We start from the raw sequence: 8,545 nt of genomic DNA, 5'->3' as shown, positions 1-8,545 counted from the left end.
GGAATGTTACTCTGTCACCCAGGTTGGAGTGCAGTGGCACAATCTTGGCTCACTGCAAACTCTGCTGCCCAGGTCCAGGCAATTGTCCTGTGTCAGCCTCCTGAGTAGCTGGGTTTACAGGCACGCGCCACCACGCCCGACTGATTTTTGTATTTTTAGTGGAGATGGGGTTTCACCATGTTGGCCAGGCTGGTCTGAAACTCCCTCCTCAGCCTCCCAAAGTGCTGGGATTACAGGCGCGAGCCACTATGCCTGGCCCATCTTACTGGCTTTTAGTAACTCAGACCACACGGTGATAACTCCCAAATCAGCACCCTCCCAAGTTCTGGCTCCATGGATTCAGTTGCTGAATCCGAGTTCCTGATTGGAAGTTCCACAGGCACCATCACTCAGGGCACCCCAAAGTGACACACAGCTGTTCAATTCCCCGGTCTGCTCTGCTCTGGGGCTCATCCCCGCTAGAAGCTTGAATGTCTGCTCCTCTTTGTCCTCACCCAGTTCAGCCAATCACTGTGTCCCCCGATTCTGCCTCCTTGCTGTCTTGCCAGTGTGTCGCTCTTCTCTGTCCCTTCTCCCTGGATGACTGCCAGTGCTTCCTGACGCCCTCCCTGCCTCCACTGTCCCTACCACCTGCATGGTGGCCAGAGTGGGGTCCCTACAAATCCACCCTAGTCTCTTTCCTAGTTGGTATGACTGATGGTTCCCTGCTGCCCTCAGGATAGGACACTGTCCCTGAGACAGCTCATTTTTCCATCCCCCCGCTGCCCCTCGCCTCTTCTCATTGCTCACCCAGGCCACAGAACACCTTGCAGTTCCTCAATGGAGCCAGTCTTCCTCTTGCCTCCCGCCTTTTTCTGTTCCTCTACCCCCAGTCATCTGGGCTACCCTCTATTCTTCCAGAAGATTGCAGCCTTGAAGTCACCTCTCTGCCCTCCCCTGCAGTAGGGATCCTGCCCTTGGGTTTATCGTGACCCTTTCCACCTCCCCCATCTGCCTTCAGCTCCCTCCATCTCACTGGAGCCTCCTTCGCTCCTCAGGCGCCAGGCTCTTCTGACGGGCAAACCCTATGGTTGTCTTTGGCCCCTTGTCCTCTGACCTCTCTAGGGTGGCAGCAGCAACCTGCTGCCCTCTCCTTCTGTACTTTATTTAAACTCATCTCTCCCCTCTCCTTCCTAGAATTCTCTCCCCCTTGCAGGACTCCTCAGCCCACTCTAGGCCTCTGTCTGCGTCCTCATCTCTTCTGTCTCCCAGCCGACCCCTTGTGCGTTAACATTCTCCTCCATGAAAGGCTGGGCACGGTGGCTTATGCCAGTAATGCCAGCACTTTGGGAGGCCGAGGCAGGCAGATAGATCATGAGGACAGGTGTTTGAGACCAGCCTGGCCAACACGGTGAAAGCCCATCTCTACTAAAAATACAAAAAGTTAGCCAGGGATGGTGGTACGCACCTGTAATCCCAGCTACTTGGGAGGCTGAGGCAGGAGAATCGCTTGAACCTGGGAGGTAGAGGTTGCAGTCAGCCAAGATCGCGCCGCTGCACTCCATCCGGGGTGACAAAGTGAGACTCCATCTCAAAAAAAAAAAAAAAATTCTCCTCCAGCTGATGACACCTGCCAGGCTCCAGCCTCGATGTGTGACTCTTGCCACCACCCCCAGCCAGCCGCTACGGGCTCCTTGGACTCCGTGTACCCAGAAGGACTTAGCATCTTCCCTTCTTCCCCCACAAGGGGCTCCTCCTGTAACAGCCTCTGTCTGCGTGCCTGGTCCCCACTCCTCGCAGGATTCCACAAACACACCTGCATGGCAGATGCACCTGATAGCAATAACTTACGAAGAATCTGCACTCGGAATTTGGAGCGAAGGCATCTGGGGATGGCCAACCCAGAGGCTCGTGCCTTATCTATGAGGAACATCTCTCGTGGAATTCCAGCCATGGAGGGGATGGGGGATTGAGGCCTTTTGGGTTAAAGGTAGGTTGCCATGTGTAGGTTGCTGAGGCAGGGGACTAAGTGAAAATGCTATATAAATGCATGCGTTTTCCAAGTGGTTGCAGTTTTCCTGTCTGGCCCACTGCCACTGGACTGTCTCAGCATGAAAGTTCCCCATAAATCCTATATCTCGTTCACTGACTCTGGGTCTCTTCTTCAGCCTCTTGAACCTGGCCCCATCACCACCAAAGTCAGTAGAGGTCCGGCATGCCAGCACCAGGCCAGGCCAGCCACCATCCTTGGCTCATGCCAGTGCCTCTGGCTGGCATGCCCTTTACCCACTTGTTCAGTTGGAAACTACCCACCTGTTCTTCAGAATCTTTCGTGAGCCGCTACTTTCTCGGTAAAGCCTTTGCTCACCCACAGTCACTCCTGAGTTGTCCAGGACTTGCTCTGGCTTCTCGCTCGGGCTTGCGGTATGATGACAGACCGATGGGACTGTGGCCTCGGACCGGTCCCTTCACCTGCCTCCTCATCTATACATTGGACATAAAGATACACATTCACGGGTTTGTTGAAACAGAACCAGGGACCAGAAGTCAGCTGCTCGCTCCTGAGTCATGGTGGTGAAGCTCAGTGTTGACACCTGTATTTCCCAGTCCCCATGGCAGCTTCACCATCACATGGAAGGTCTTCAACCACGGTGTGTCCAGCTGAGATAAATCACCACGTTCTCCATGGCACTAAAACAGGAACCCAGTGCAGGAGAATAAGAGGTCAGCCCTGTCTCTTTAATATCCATTGGCTCAGCCAGGCATGGTGACTCAGGCATGTAATCCCAGCACTTTGGGAGGCCGAGGCGGGCAGATCACCTGAGGTCAGGAGTTTGAGATCAACCTGGCCAAAATGGCGAAACCTCATCTCTACTAAAAATACAAAAATTACCTGGGCGTGGTGGCGCATACCTGTAATCCCAGCTACCCAGGAGGCTGAGGCGGGAGAATCGCTGGAACCTGGGAGGCGGAGGCTACAGTGAGCCGAGATTATGCCACTTGCACTCCAGCCTGGGTGACAGAGCAAGACTCCATCTCGCCAAAAAAAAATACACACACACACACACACACACACACATACCCCTCCCTTGGCTCCCGTCCCCTCCCCCACCCTAGGATCCTGTTAGGACAAACATCTTGGCTCAGTGGGTTGAAAAGGAAAGTCAGAATTCTGACTGTGCCCACTGACTCACTTCCTCCTTCATGCCTGCTCTGGATGGACCGAGGCCCTGAGTAAGTCAGGCCCTGAAACCTCCTCTCAGCCCTCACCCCTCCTCGCAGCTCCGGCAAGCCCCTCACTGCTGACCTCACCCCTGTGGGACCAGTTACTGCTGATTTGAAACCTGCCTGCAAGTGTCAGGCAAGCTAAGGAGTTAGCTCTCCTAGGGCAGACAGAGGGGAGGCACGTGCCCTGTTCTTGGGACCCCAAGTCTGATGTCCGGGCAAGGCACCCTTAGGGAGTTTGATCTGGGAGGCAGCAAAAGTTCCCCATCCTCACAATGGCTCTCTCCTTTCCTGCCAGGATCACAGGCATGCTCACTATTAGGCAGCCCTCCTATGGGTTTGGGCCTTGCCTTCTGAAAGCTCCTGTTTAAAAGCAGGAGCCCTACCTGGCAGAGTACCCCTGGCTGCTCCCTGGCAGGGAGGGGCAGGATGTGACGCCATTGCCCACAGAGACTATGGCTCCGGGATACAAATGAGTCAGGCAACTATGCAGGTGGTCAGGGGTCAGGAGGGCCAGAGCATGAGGAAGAGCTGGGATAAGGAATGATTTAGTGGGGGCAGGTGGGATGGGCAGGGGTTCCAGCTGGGCCCGTGGCACCTGCTTCTCTGGAGAACCGTTAGCAGGAGGGGTGCAATCATGAAGGGGCTTTCGTGTCCTCGGAAAACAATCCTCCAGGGCCTTGGCCTTCTCCCTGTGGAGGACCCCTTCCCCACCTTGTCATAGACGTCGGGGACCCCTCTGAGTGGAGAAGTCAGATGGGGCTTGGGGGATGTCAGGGCCATGCCTTCAATGGCAGAACCACCCTGGGCAGTGTCCCTGGCAGGTGTGGCCCAGAGGCAGAGTGAGAGCCCAGCTCACTGCATGGCAGAGAGAAGGGAGGGGAGCCAGATGCAACAGGAGCAGGGCAGTGGGGCAGAAACCGAGGCTCAGCCACATGAGGGACATAGGAAGGTGCTCAGGGAAACACTGCTGCCTGCCCGAGTTTAGGCTTCAGCTTGCTGGCCTTGGAACTGAGGGGGAGCGGATGGATTCACACGACAGAATAAGCCGACAGCCTTTGTGGGTCCAAAGCTCCCTCTGATCGGGAGTCAAGGAGATCCATCTGGGGGCTAATGTGGGGGTGAAAATGGTGAGAGGCAAGGGGCTGTGGAGATGTAGATAGGCTTGAGGGACATTTAGGGGATGGGCTGAGCAGGAGCTGGTGGCAGCTGGGATGTAGAGGACATGGGAAGAGGGCAGGAGCAAGGACAGCCAGTAAGTCAACAGCACCTCTAGTGCCTGCTAGGTGGAGCTGGCAATTTGCCAAAGCCCGTAGGGTAGGGCTGGAGCTAGACAAGGGACCAGAGCCCAGAGGGACCACGAGGTGGTCCACCCCAGACCCATGAACAGAGAACAATTCTTAGAGGCCTTTCCCTGGGGCCTTGGCTTTCATATTGACTGTGCCAGCCTGGCTTTGTGTGGTCAGGCTGAGCCCACAGGAAGCTCACCCAAGATAACCCTCCTAATCCGCAATTTTTTTTTTTTTTTTTTTTTTTGAGACAGACACTCTGTCACCTAGGCTGGAGTGCAGTGGTGCAATCTCGGCTCCCTACAACCTCCACCTCCTGGGTTCAAGTGATTCTCCTGCTTTGGCCTCCAGAGTAGCTGGGATTACAGGTGCCCACCACCACAACCGGCTAATTTTCGTATTTTTTTAGTAGAGACGGGGTTTTACCATATTGGCCAGGCTGGTCTCAAACTGCTGACCTCGACCTCCCAAAGTGCTGGGATAACAGGCTTCAGCCACCACACCTGGCCCTAATCCCCAGTTGCTATAGACCTCTCACCACCTGCACCCTGGGCTCTATCTCCTCAGCTCTGCTCTCCCTTCCAGCCCCCTTTTCACTGTAGCTTCTTGGTGACTCTGGCTGCAGCTCCAAGGGTCTCTATTTCATTCAATCCCTGAGAGCCCCTCCCTCCTCTCTGCACCTGCAGATGCCCTGAGAAGGCTTCATGGCACTGCACACCCACTGTCCCTGCCAGTGTGCAATCGTGGCCTGCGTCCTGGCCCCACCCCAGGCTGCGGGGTCCCCCACTGCAATGCACGTTGGGGTGACCTCTAACTGGCCTCTGGTCATCTCCGAGCCTCAGGTTTTTTCTGCAAAGAGGTAACAATAGCTATGCCCAATTCTCAGGGCCGAGGAGAGGGTTAATTGAGCCATCCATGGGAAGCACCTGGCATTGGGCCCAGCGCACAGTGCCCTTCCCTTCCTCTCCCTTAAAGTCAATCGTCACCTGGCTCCAGGAGGCCACCTTATTCCCTGATCTGACCCCACTCAAAACCCAACCCTGGATAGCTTGCAGAAACAAGCCCAAAGCCCAGCTCCCCAGCCTGGAGTTTGAGGTCCTTTGCAAATCACTCCGCTCACCTTTGGCCCTTGTCCTCCACTCTCCACACAGCCCCGGCCTGTGAGGCAGGTCTTCATGCCCCAAACACCTGCTTGCTGCTTTCTCCCGGCCTTTGCTTGGCTGGCCCTGTGCCTACCACACTCTAGCTTCTTCTCCCTTGTTGACCGCTCCCCCTCCTTCAAGGCCAACTGAAATTCACCATCTTCCAGGCTTCCCAAGTCTTAACAGATGCTTTCCAGTGCGGCATAGCTCTGTTTCTCCCTCCGATAGAGCATGCACCACATTGGGTCACCTATTAGCTTGGGTGAAGTTCCTTCAGCTCTCTGTGCCTCAGTTTCTCTATCTGTAAAATGGAGCTAATAATTACACCCCAATCATAGAAGCCTTGTGGAGAGTAAATGAAGACTCACATAGTGCCCATCACATAGTAAAATAAATAGAAAATAAATGTTATTTTCTATTGGGATGATGGTGGCCATGGTGGCAGGGGGTGGCAGTGGCTGTCTCTCTGCCAAGAGCCCAGACCTCTAGGAAAGCCAGCTCAGAACCTCTTTCTCCATCTGCCAATGGCTGCTACTACAGTGTTCTGCTTGGACAGAGATTAATGATGTGTTCAAAATGAACCTCCTCTGGTCCATGGAAACATTCACAATGTCCACATGGGTCCCCTCAGGTCCCATCAGTGGGCTTGGGTGTTTCTATGGATACCCAGGAGCTAGCAGAGGCATCAGTACCTGAGGAAGGTGTCCTCATCACAGAGGACCCCAGAAAAGGCTCTACAGGGCTCAGACTGAGACTGCAACACAGGGATGGGGACCAAGGGGAAGGGGCATCCTGGAAGACTGGGGGAAATGGGAGAGGTAGGCAGAGAAAAAGGGATAGGCGGGTTTTTTTGTTGTTGTTTGTTTTTTGCGATGGAGTCTCGCTCTGTCGCACAGGCTGGAGTGCAGTGGCACAATCTTGGCTCACTGCAACCTCTGCCTCCCTGGTTCAGGCAATTCTCCTGCCTCAGTCTCCCAAGTAGCTGAGACTACAGGCACGCGCCACCACGCCCAGCTAATTTTTGTATTTTTTTAGTAGAGATGTGGTTTCTCCATGTTGGTTGGGATGGTCTCGATCTCTTGACCTCGGGATCCGCCTGCCTCAGCCTCCCAAAGTGCTGGGACTACAGATATGAGCCACTGCACCCAGCTGGGATACTTGTTTTTCTTGGGAATGTCACTGTGTCGCCCCTTCATGTGTATTATACTTGATTCTTCATGACAAGCCTGTGAGATCAGTCACGTTTTCCCCTTTTCCAGAAGAGGAAACGAAGGCCCGGACTGGCAAAGTGACATGCCCAAGGTCACGCGCAGTGTGAGGCGCAGAACTTTCCCCGAGATCTGCTGGGTTCCGAGAGTGGGCCCAGCAAAGAGACATCGGAGGCCGAGGATGTGGGAGAATTCCAGCCCAGGCCAGCTGCCCACTCAGCCAGGGAGGGACACTGTGGGCGTGGCGGAAACAGCCACCAGAAGCCAGGGGCATGCGGCAAACAACGGTGCCAGGAAATGAACTGACCCGGGCCCTTCCGCCCGGCCCGCCCTGCAACCCTGGCTGCCTGCCGCCTCTCATTCCCGATGCTCCCTCCAAGGGAACGGAGAAAGCCAGCCTCGGCCCCAGGGATGGCCCTGCATGGGGAGGAACCAGGAGGGTCCTGAAGCCCAGGAGCAGCTCTGCCAGGCCTAACCCCGCTTCCCTGGAGGAGGAAGACAGGCCAGGGTCCCAGGGGTCTTGTCCTGTTTGCCTCCGTCTGAGCTCAGATCAGAGCCTGAATCAGAGGAGATACTCCAGTGATGTGTTGCATGGGGGCGCCAGCACATTGTCAAAACTGCCTGGCAGAAGGGGCAAAGACCTGGGTCCTGACGCGGCCTCTGTCCCTACCTTGTGACCCTGGAGGAGTTGCAGAAGCCTCCCCACCCACCACGTCGGGTCATTGTGGAATGGATACCACTACTTGGGTCCCTTCCAACTCTGACAGTGCAGGTCTATTCATTTTACTCACCCACTCACTTGTTATTTCAGTGGAATACGGGGGAAGCTCAGTAAACGGACTTTAATGCAAATACAGTGGGCAGACTTGCAGGGGTAAGCAAAGACTGACGGGACGGTAGTGACTTGTTAAAAGCAGGGACTCTCAAGTCAGATGGCCTGGGTTCAAGTTCTTCCCTGATCACTTGCTAATTGCATAACCACGGGAAAGTTACCTGACCACCTTGAGCCCCGATTTCCTCATCTGTAAAATGGGTATAAAGGGGTATATTCCTCATACGGTCACTGCAAGAATTAAATAAGATAACACAAATAATATTATTAGAAAAAATCTGGGGTGCATGTTGAGCACTCAATAAATATTGGCCATTATTAAATGAACTGACCTGGAGCCCTTCCACCAGGCCCACCCTGCGCCCCTGGCTACCTGCTGCCTCTCATTCCCAATGCTCCCTCCAAGGGAACGGAGAAAGCTAGGCTGAGGCCCCAGGGATGGCCCTGCATGGGGAGGAACCGGGATGAAGGAATTTCAGCAGGCAAAGATGTGTGCATGAGGTGCGGGTGACCGTCAGAACAGCACACACTAAGGCACGGAGACAGGAAAACCCAGTACAAGTCTAGAGAACAGTAAGAGGCCAGTCCAGAGAAACTGGGAAAAGGCAAGTTGGGAGCAGATGGTGAGATGCCTTGTGCCAGACTAAGAAACTTGGACCTCATCAACATTTTCCAGTTAGCATTTCCTGGAGCACCAGAGTCCCATAAGATACTATTGGTTGTATTGTAAAGATACAAGGAGGATATCAATAAGCAAGAGAATGAGGTGGACCCTAACCTCAGGCCACATACAAAAGTTAACCCAAAATGGATCAAAGCCCTAAATATAAGTGCTAAATATATAAAATTCTTTTTTTTTTTTTTTTTTTT

This window comes from Cebus imitator, unplaced genomic scaffold (genome assembly GCF_001604975.1).
Source record: "Cebus imitator isolate Cc_AM_T3 unplaced genomic scaffold, Cebus_imitator-1.0 Scaffold123, whole genome shotgun sequence".
Taxonomy (NCBI): domain Eukaryota; kingdom Metazoa; phylum Chordata; class Mammalia; order Primates; family Cebidae; genus Cebus; species Cebus imitator.
Note: the sequence above shows the minus strand (reverse complement) of the source record.